The sequence below is a fragment of the Orcinus orca genome, chromosome 2 (genome assembly GCF_937001465.1).
Source record: "Orcinus orca chromosome 2, mOrcOrc1.1, whole genome shotgun sequence".
NCBI classification, from domain to species: domain Eukaryota; kingdom Metazoa; phylum Chordata; class Mammalia; order Artiodactyla; family Delphinidae; genus Orcinus; species Orcinus orca.
In genome coordinates, this window is record NC_064560.1 from 145,043,970 (window position 1) to 145,055,450 (window position 11,481).

At 35.8% G+C, this 11,481-nt stretch overlaps 1 pseudogene; it reads left to right on the forward strand.

Annotated features, from left to right (window-relative positions):
* The first annotated feature begins 1,622 nt into the window (after positions 1-1,622).
* On the forward strand, positions 1,623-10,867 carry LOC101290206 (signal peptidase complex subunit 2-like; annotated as a pseudogene).
* Positions 10,868-11,481: the final 614 nt, after the last annotated feature.

The following is an 11,481-nucleotide window of genomic DNA, read 5'->3' on the forward strand; positions in this document are numbered from 1 at the left end:
TCCATTATGCATTTATTCATAAAACACAAGCAGGCACTGTGCTAAGCTTTAAAGAAGAATGAGATGGACAGGACTCTTTCCACAAGCAGCTTATATTCTACAAATATACAAAACACATACTTAGTACACAAACACATACTTAGTTACACAAAAACCAAATACTGATAAGTGGTGGGTGGGTCTCAGGAAGGAAAATCCAGGACAGTAAGAATTTGTTAGTCAATTAGCTGAGTATGTGACTTGTGAAATTTGGATACACTGCATTTTTTTCCAGTTAGTTTTTAACTATAATGAAAATAAACATGTTACTGAGTCCAAGCTTGCTCTGCTCACCACACAACAGGCCAATAAATCGGAGATGGGGTGTTGAGGAAGGAATATTACTTTATTTGGAAAGCCGTCAAACTGAGAAGATGGCAGACTAACATCTCAAAATAATCATCTTATCAGGGTTTGGATGCCAGCTTCTTTTATAGCACAGAGGGGGAGGATACGAGGAAGTAAAAAGGCCATAAATTTGGAAATATCAGATGGAATGGCCAGCCTTGGGGAGGGGATGTGTTAATTTCTTCTTCTTCTTGCAACCATCCACAGATGGACAGGGTCCGGATGTATCCCTGAACAAAGGCACTTTGGTTTAACATTCAGACAGAGGGGCAGGGTTCCCTGAGGCAGGCCATTATGTATAGACAGTATCCTTTTAGTGAACAAAAGCAGTGTAAAGCAAAGGTTAAAGTAAAAGAAACAGATCCAACGTGTAGTCAGATTTGGCTCTTCCCTGTTACAAACACATATTTAAAAGGAAAAATAATTGAATTACACATAGTGTTGGTAACATAGACTCTGGAGCCAGACATACTGTATGTGATTCTCAGCTTTGTCACTTAACTGAGATACATAATCTTGGACAAAGTTATTTAACCTACCTACTATCAGTTAATCTATCTGTTAAAGAAAGGAAAACAATATTATCTTTCTTACATGTTTTTTGTAAAGATTAATTGACTTGATAACCATATGAATGTATTAAAACAGTGCAAGGTTCATGTTATATATGCAATACAAAATATGGTGATGATTATTAGGTTTACAGCCATAATGATGCTAAAATATTGAGAGAGTCAAATTTAAACTTACGGTATAAAATCAATAAATGGACTTGTGGACTCTGAATTTTGCATTGTCCTGCATACATACTTAGTTAATGTTCAATCAGGAGAGAGAAACAACACAATAATTTGAACAGGGAACTTTAATATCAAGAATTATTAATTATTAGAGTATTAGAGTAAGGAGGGATTGACTATTAAGAAAGAGAACTCTAATTATAGAAAAAGCAGTCACTAACCCTAGGGCTGAGACAGAATGCCCATGGAAGACTCCTGCTTCCCCTAGACCAACATCCAGGTCTTGGAGAAAGCACCCCTGTGACTCACTGAATGGCAGAGAAGTACCTGTGTTGTTCCACTTGTGGTGGAACCTGCCAGAAATCTACCCTCTGGGGTGCCAGAGAAAGCTGTTCCCTGTTGGGTGCTGCTGGCTGTCATGCAGTGCAGAAGCAGGGCACTGGGGAAGCCGGATGTGACGCAAGGTTCCGAAGGACTCTGCTATAAAACTGCCTGATGGTCCGGAAAAGTGGTGGGGGAGGGTGCCCGCAGCTGAGTGCTCACAGCTGTGCACTGCAGGAGCTGGGAACTGGAGAATTTACAAGCACCGAAGGAGCTGAGAGACTGCTACCAGAGAGCCTGGTGAAGGCCTACGCGCTGGGAGAAGCTTCTGGCTGCTTAGTGCTGCTCTCCCGTGTCCCACAGGAAAGGGCAGTGAAGAGGGGAAAGTGCTTGTAGGAGTCGCTTGCTATGAGTGAGCAGACCTGTGCTAGGAAGAAAAAACCCTTTTTCCTGGAATGTCTCTTCAGCCCCTTCTACTGACAGAGCTTCCTGCCACCTGGAATGGAAAAAAAGTATTTAAAATGTCAAGTACCATTTTCACAGAGCAATCTGACAGGGTGAATTTGGAGCTGAAAGGCGATAAATTAGTAACTGGCACAATACAACAAAAAATTCAAGATGAAAACATAATTCTGTTCCTTGTGCTAACTTATTGGATATGATTCATTCCAGTGTGGAGTCTAGAAATACTTATGAATTGGAAAATCCACAAATATCATTTGCATTTATAATATTTAAGACAAATATTGGTAACCAATCCTTAAAAAATTAGGGTACCCTTGAGTTGAGCATCTGCAATATTGACCAGAGTGACACCAGATTTTAAAACTTTTATGGAGGTGTTTTACTATTTTAACATAAAACCAATCCCATCTTGTATTCGTTTTTATCTTACTTCACCTATCAGCAGCATACCCTCGTTGAAACATTTTAAATTTTGGTTTCCAAAATGCCAACTCTTTGACTTCCTACACTGCTGTCTTCTACTCTGTCCTTTCCACTTTCCAATTCGTATAGGTAACAGTTTCTTGGGGACCTCTTATCTGTGTTTACTTTCTAGGCTGCATCATCCAATTTCATGCCTTTTAATACCACTGAAGGGCTTCCCTGGTGGCGCAGTGGTTGAGAGTCCGCCTGCCGATGCAGGGGACACGGGTTCGTGCCCCGGTCTGGGAAGGTCCCACATGCCGCGAAGCGGCTGGGCCCGTGAGCCATGGCTGTTGAGCCTGCTTGTCCGGAGCCTGTGCTCCACAACGGGAGAGGCCACAAGAGTGAGAGGCCTGCGTACCACAAAAAATAAATAAATAAAATACCACTGAAGATTCCCATTGACAAAAATATAGTACAAACATTATTGCTTTTTACTATAGTCAACAGACAGACTGGACTGTAGAGTAAAAAGAAAAAAAAATCCATATATGGCATCTTCAACAACACTAGGTAAGAAGGAACCGCATCAACTCTTGAACATAGGCATATGTGACCAGGATCAGCAACTTCTCTGTAGAAGTGATAGAGGGAAAGTACGATACTGAAAGATCTAACAAGTCTCAGAATGAAGGTATGGCCAATAAAATTTATACCCCAAAAGTGAGGTACTTGGCTGAGTAGCTACCAGGTGAACAAATCTGAGAAAACTGACAAGATTCAAAATCCAGACCAGCTTCAAGCTGTTGAAAAGTGCAGATAAAACTACCTCCTTTCCAACTGATAGAAATTTACCACAAACTGCAGGCAGCAGAAGTGGTGGGCACAAATGCTGGGCCTCCCAGTTATACAGAAGTGATATGAAGGAAGAGAGGTTCAGAGGATGATAAATTCAGAATGTAGTATAGCAGCAAAATACATTCTTCAGAAACAAGAGACCCGTTTAAAAGAAAGGTTTGTAGAGCTCTGGAAGATAAAAATGGTACAAAGAAAGTACCTTTGAATTGATTTATCTGTGAGGGATAGAGAAGTGACTTCACAAAGAGACATTTTTTCAATACCTCATGGTAAAAATACAAAGGGAGGAATCTGTACATTAGTTATTAGACTGGGAAAGCTAACTGTTTTATCACTTTAAGTACCTCCAGATAAACTCGGAAAACACAACTCATTTAAGCATGAAAAATCAGTAAGAATTATTACCCATTCACATATATATATATAGTAACAAAAGGTGAAAATTAACCAAGTAACAGTACAAAAGTTGATTTTAAAACACAGAAAAATTTTGAAGAAAAATTAATTTTAGATGTCCGTATCAAGTGATTTATACGGGAAAAAAAAATCAGTTCTTTAAAGCAACATTTTATTCCAAAACAGAATGGTGTAACATTTTTAGGATAGCTGGTTTTTCTATCAAGCAGTAGTGTCTTTCAAGAACAAATGAAACAGGGGCTTCCCTGGTGGTGCAGTGGTTGAGAGTCCGCCTGCCGATGCAGGGGACATGGGTTCGTGCCCCGGTCTGGGAAGATCCCACATGCCGTGGAGCGGCTGGGCCCGTGAGCCATGGCCGCTGAGCCTGCGCGTCCGGAGCCTATGCTCCGCAACGGGAGAGGCCACAACAGTGAGAGGCCCGTGTACTGCAAAAAAAAAAAAAAAAAAAAAAAAGAATAAATGAATCAAACAGACAATAAAAATGCAAAAACTCAGGGAATACTAATCTTATACATCCTTTCTTAGAATAAGATATAGATAAATAAGAAACATTTGAAGACGATTTATTATGTGTTCTGGAAGTGAGCATTTAATGTTTTTAAGAATCTAGGAATGAGTGATGGCAAGGGATGCAAATATTACAGTCTCCAATAGATAAAAATAAAACTAGGAAAAACAAATAATTGCTAGAATAAATAAATAGTAGAATTGGCTGCCTTACAGATATTAACTTGGAATGAAAAAAATTTTAAATCAGATATTTAGAAAAAAAATAAGGTAGAAGATATTTCTATGTAAATCTATTAATGTCTGTTAAGCCAATATACAATACCTTATACAACAAGGAAGTATGTGTATTTATAAGACATTAATATAAAAGTAGTTACTAGACCAAAAAATACTGCATACCAAAAGCAGAGACTATAAAGTAAATATATGCAATATTATAAAATTATATATCATATATAACATGTAAAACAAATATTTTAATAAGTGAGATAGTCTATTTCTATTTTTTGATATTGCAAACATATTTGATCTAGTTCTGTAATCGCATGTGTGTGTGTGTTGTAATACATACTGCATATAATTACACAATATATATTATTAATTCCACATTAACCCCCTGAGTTCATCACCTTCATTCTCCCCCTTGCTCACATGGAGTTGTTCTTCTTAAGTACCTCAAGTATCTCCATTGTGTCTGTTATATAAAGAGGTAAAAAATAAAAGGAAGGGGGTACAAAACACAATCCTAAAGAGAAATTGAGAAAACATATTTTGAAAAGAATAGTCCTTGTTTTTTTTCATTAGTCAGAGTAGTATCAGACAAACAGAACTCTTCTTGTTCTAAGTAACTCAGATTTCCCCATAGATAGTTTCTATATTACTGTCAGAGTCAAATGTCTTCAAAATCAATGTGATTTTGTCACATCTTACTTATAAATGCCCAAATAATAAAGTTTAACACAATAATAGCATGCAATGTCAGTTCTCCAGTAACTGGACCCATCCTAAACTAATACCCAGAGAACCATGCCAATTTCTCACCTATCACATAACCTGTTTTCCAAACACACCCAACTTATGATTTCAATAAAACATACCCTGTTCTTAAACTACTCTCTTTTTCCCCCTTCTGCTTCCTCTATCTTGAATTTATTTCCTGTTTTATCTATTAGCTATATCTTATTATTTTCAAGTACAAGCTTATTCATCACCTTTGTGTGCTCCTTTGCACATGGCTAACAATCTACTTTAAGTCACTAAACGAAAAGAAACTAATGAGTTGAAATACCGATGTTCACTTCTAAATCTCAAGCTCATGGAGAGGATGGGTTGGTGTCTTATTTAATCTCCCTTTTAGATACATTGTAGAGTGTTTGGCACATAGTTGATGTGTAACAAATATTGGTTAAATGAAAAAAAAATGAATGAATGAAAGATGGAAGATTATTATAGAAGTTCATATGGGCTAGGTTTGCATTAAGATAATCAAGGAGAATTCTTGCTGAGTTGTTGTGTGAACTGAATCATGAAGGTGGAGGATAATTCAAATAAAAGAAACAGGGTATGCCAAATTGTCAAAAAAAAAACAAAAAACGGTGAAGTGATATCAGAAAACATTAAGCTCACTTGTATTTTTTTGCAATATTAGTGCTAAGGACAAGTTAGAGATTTAAAAAAATATATAGAGAGAGAGCCTGCAACTAAACCCAGAAAGAGCACAAAGATATTCAGAAGAACAAAAACTTAAATATAAGGCCCAATTAGATATAAATTTATTTTCCAAGAAATCAGATAAAAAAGGAAAAAACCTTTAAAATTGTACTGAGGAGACAGTAATAAAATAAATGTTAGAATCATCTGCTCTTATTTCACTAAATTGCTAGAATAAAGCAATGATATACAGCATAGTAAAGTTTTAGAATGAGTATTCTAATGGTAAGTCTAAGTTAAATGGTTAAAAAAAATAAAGCAATGACATTATCTCATTGTAATTTCTATTCAATCTCCAAAACACCACAGTAAAAAATACGGTTTTTGTGTTTTTGTGAAATATGAAATACTTGTTTTTTCAGGCTAAATTAAAATATCCATTGAATCTTTTCTTAAAAATATATAAATTACACTTATATTTCTCTTTACCTATATAGCATAGAAAGTTGTGAATCTTCTTAATAAAAATACAGTACTTTCTATATATCTTTACCATATGTAAAAAGATAAAAATAACTTTTGGTGACTGTTTCTCTCATCCAATAACCATCATCTTCCTAGGAACAAGGATTGTGTCTTATATATCTTGGCATTTTCAATGTTTGCTTCAGTGACTTGCATACTGAATTCACTCATACAATAAAGAAGAAATAACAGTAAGTAGCATTTATTATTTATTTTGTTCTACACTATATACATTACGTGAATTACCACTTATAATTTTAGCAACAGCTGGTGCTATGAGTACTAGTATCTTCTCTCTTTTACAGAAAAAACTGAAGTTGAACAATGAATAGCTAAAGAAAGAAAACTCTTCTAATGTCATATCACTGTTAAGTAGCTAACGCAGAATCTGAATCCAGACAGGCTAGCTCCCAAGTCTGATTCTGTAAATACCACAGGATATTCTTTTTCTAGAAGTGGAAAAAAGGCAGGTAATTAAAAGCACAATTACTTGTGTTTTAAAATTTGGGGCCTGTATTTATTTATTTTATATAGGTTTTATATATCTTGGTCCTGATGATAAAATCAGTACATGTCAGTCAAATTTGATTTCAAATTGTTTCAGCATTTATTTAGCAATAATTAAATTCAAGTTTATGTTTCATGTAATCTATCTATATGCAGTACCTGTTGGGAAACAATTCTTCCTGGGTCTCTTATATGTTTTGTATATTTGTAAGCAAAGAACTGACTGCCTTTTCTTCCAGATTTCTTTTTTAAAGGACATTTTTATAGCAAACAGGATTGAAAATAGAGATATTGTCACCCTCTAGATCAAAGGGCAGGCATACTAATTCCCCATTTGAAGAGATTTGAATTCTCTAAACTCAGCATTCCTTTCCTACAATACAATCTACCCACCTGTGCAGTTATCCTCTGACTCTTTGGGTCTCCCTGTAGGAAGTGGAACTCAGAAATCTAACACAAATAAAACTGATTCTCTGGCTACTGCTATTGCTTTAGCAATAAACTGCCCATCTTAGATTAAGGAATCTCATGTCATCTACCAGCATACATAAAACCAAGGCAAGTTAATTAATTAGCTTGTAAATAATATAAAATCGTAGATGATTTAAAGTTCCTAACTTATACATTATGTGTTTTTCTTACTACATATTATTAAAAGACTTGTTTATAGGAAAGAAAATTTGCTTATTTATCTAATATTTTAAAATATTTTAAAGATCCAAGATTTGACTGACTGGAAGAGTCCATGAAAATTCATCAAAGATGTATGTGGATTTTTCAAATAGTTCAAATGCTTAAATATTTAATCTATTGCTGATAATCTTTAATATATATTTGGCTGGTATGGAATATTTTTAAAACATTAGACCAGCTTTTCACAACAGGGGCCAATTTGTCTCCAGGGGAACATTTGGCAATATCTGGAGACATCTTTGGTATACATTGCTTGAATTATATACGTTCATTGCTTCTTGAAATTGGGAGTGGTGGGGGATCCACTAATAGCATCCACTAATGCTACTGGCATTTACCGGATAGAGACCAGGGATGCAGTTAGACATCCTAGGGTGCACAGGACAGCCTCCCCTAATAAAGGGGACCAATTTACTTGGTCCCAAATGTCAATTATGTTAATGTTTAGAACATATCTATATCTATATTTATATCTATCTATATACATCTGAAATTGAGATATATAGTTCTATTCTCTCAATGATAAGAATTAACCTGCATACAAAATTACAAAAATATAAATCTCTATATCTATCATATGTCTATATAACTGTTATTCATGAAAATCAAACCATAACATAAACAAGAGCAAATAATCAGCAGAAAACCAAAGTCTCAATTTTTTTAAAGTTTTTAGAATGTACTTATATATAAATATATCAGAGAAGTACAAACAAACCTTATTTTTTAAATCATTGATAATAATGTATAGCCAGTAATGTATATACAGAAGAAAAAATTATTATGTATGTGGATTGAGGTGAATGGGTACGATCATTTTAAAAAAATTATCCTGTATTTGGTTCCCAAAGCCTATCCTGTTGCTATAGCAACAGCTGTCCTATATATCCATTTGGTATTATAGCAATCTGTCAAGGAAATTCTGATATGCAATAATTTGTATACATTAATTTTCAAAATTATAAGAATATGTTTGAATATTATCTGCTTGTTAGAACAACCCTCAAACATCTATGACTTTACAAATTATACTTCTAAAATTATAGGTATGATCACCTTGTGTGTGTGCATATATATATATGGGTGTGTAAATATGCATATACAAACATATACACATATATAATCATATATACACTCATATATAGTCATATATGCACTCATGTATAACCAGCCAACATAAACTGAACTTCTATGTCATAGTATCAAATGAAATTTGTCAGAATTTATCTAATTGGTATAGTATTATCTGATTCACAAATATGGACTAAAAGTGTCATCCTTCACATCATCCAGTGTTAGTAGGATCCATCTATATAGAAATTACAAATTTTATTTTTCAGGAGAAAATTAATGTTTCAAGGACACTAAAAGCAATAAAAAAAGACAACAGGTAGTTTTACTACTTGGTTGGATAGTAACTGAATTTGATAGAACAGTGGGATAATACAAATATTTGTAAATAAATTGAGTATAGCTTTGTAAATTGAACTGACACGAGATTCCAAAGAAGAAAAATGAATTAATTACTATATTCACAATTTAGGAATACCATTCATACTTAACTCATTTAGACAAAAATTTCATCCTGAATCAAAATTTTAGCCTTCCTTTTACTCAGTCTATTAATTGTTGAATATATTTTAAATAGCAACATCTTCTTGTCTACTGAAATACTTATTTAAACTAATTTATTTTCAAAATTCTGAGTAGTTTAAATAGATACATATATATTTACATTCTTTTCAGTTGTTATTTAAAAATGCAGCTCAAAAAATTTTCTACCATGAGAATGTATTTGTGTGCCTGTGTGGTTGTGCAGGTTCAGTTGTATAAAATGTAGTCGAAGAATCAACTGAAAGAAATAATGAGAAAGAGACAAGATGGTGGCAGAGATAGTAGTGGGGCTGACAGTGGTCCTGAACACAAGTCCCACTAAAACTGAGTTCCTCTGCTGAGTTTATGATTAACTTTTCTATCCAAAATGTTATTCCTTTTCTTGTTCTCCTCAAGATTGAGAAATATCAAATAAAACTGGGAATTGAAACTGAGCAGGACACTGTTGGCCCCTCCCAAGTACAAAAGCCTTTCTGTGTCCCCCATTTCTTTTCCTTTTTTTTTTGGCTGTGCAGTACAACATGTGGGATCTTAGTTCCCCAACCAGGGATCGAACCTGGGCCCCCAGCATTGGGAACACGGAATCTTAACCACTGGACAGTCAGGGAAGTCCCCCCACCCCCACCCCCACCCCCACCCCCACCAACTTCCTGTTTTTAGGGAAAACGTTTCAGCCTCCTAGACCTTCTCTGAGCTCCAAAGGGCAGTTTCAAACAGTTACTAATTAGGGGAGTAAGGCAATGCAGAAAGAAACAATAGTGCAGGGTGGGGCCTCATTCTGGATCCTCCTCAGGGGATGTGCATAACAATTTGGTACATGTCTCTAAGTTCTTCTACAGGAACTAAGGCCCCCACCCAGGTGGAGGATGGTAACTTTAGGCTGAGCACAACCTGTGGACCCCAGACTGGTTGGAACTAGAAGGCTGATGACTGAGATTCCTGGAACACCACCGTGTTACCTCACCACCAACCAATCAGGAAGGCCACACACTCTGCAGACCTCCCCCCAAATTTTGTCTATAAAATCTCTTCCCCAAAAACTATTAGGGAGATTAGGTCTTTAGAGCACGAGCCACCCTATTCTCCTTGCTTGGCCCTGCAATAAACCTTTCTCCCCTTCAAACTCCAATGTTTTGGTTTGTTGGGCCTCACCGTGTGTCAGGCACACGGACTGGGATTTGATAACAGCCCCAGCTATGGGACAGGCAGTAGCCATAGTGGCTTGTTGGACAAGTGGAAGATTGATGATAAGCCTGTAAAAACTGACAAATGGGATGTGTCAGCTGTGAAAAATTCTTTGAATGATTCTGCCAAAATGTACAAGTATGTGGAGAATTTTGGTCTAACTGATGTTCGCCTCACCATCTGTACCATTTCTTTGCCACAGTGGCTTTGATTTGGACTCAGAGTCCAAGCCTGTTCTGGCTTTGTGCATCATATCCTATTTTGTGATGATGCAGATCCTGACCATTTATACCTCATATAAGGAGAAAAGCATCTTTCTTGTGGCCCCAGGAAAGATTCTACAGGGATGTATCCTGATGATATTTGGTATATTCTCAAAAGGTTCGGTGACAAATACACTCTAAAGCTGACCTTCATCAGTGGAAGAACAAAGCAGCAATGGGAAGCCGAGCTCACCAAGTTCATTGTTAAGATTTTGACCACAGCAGAACACTGTTACGGATGTGTACAAGCCTGAAATATCCAGGCTCAATGTCAGTCTCACCACAGAGAAAAAAAATAGCCAATTCTATAACCAGCCATCTTTCTGCTGAATCATGATGAATTAAGGGGTATGGGAGAAAGAAACAGAACTTAAAATGGATAAAGTAAGAAATGTTAAAAAAAAAAAAAAGTCCCTAATTTGTCCTGAAAATTTGGTCTATTCTGGATAAATAGGACTTTCTAGGTCAGATATGAGTAGTTGTAGCTCTAATATCTAGCTATAGCTTCTTTAGTTTGCTGATTGTGTTGTTTTGATTTGCTTCTCTGGAAAAGCATTTTTGCTAAAAGTGGTACAGACTCCTTCCTTCATACCTAGCAGTACTTTATATGGTATAGCTTTGTGTCATGCAGTATTTGAGGACTCAGTTTTGAAAACTGTTAACCTGTTGCTGACTTTTTTGTGTTAATTCCTGCTTCAATGGCTGTTTTCCTTAATTCAGGTTACAACTTCTCGTGTATGTCAGCTTTCCTTCACACACTATTTTTGTGGGTGTGTATATATCTGACTTGAGGAGAATTGGGGGAAAAAACACAGCTTTTTAATTTAAAAGAAATTTTCTGCCTGTTACATTTTGTGCTTTTAACCAATTAAAGAAGCTAATGGCATTTTTTAGTTTTATCTTGCCTAGGTTGTCCACTAATATATCTCTGTTGATTTGTGTGT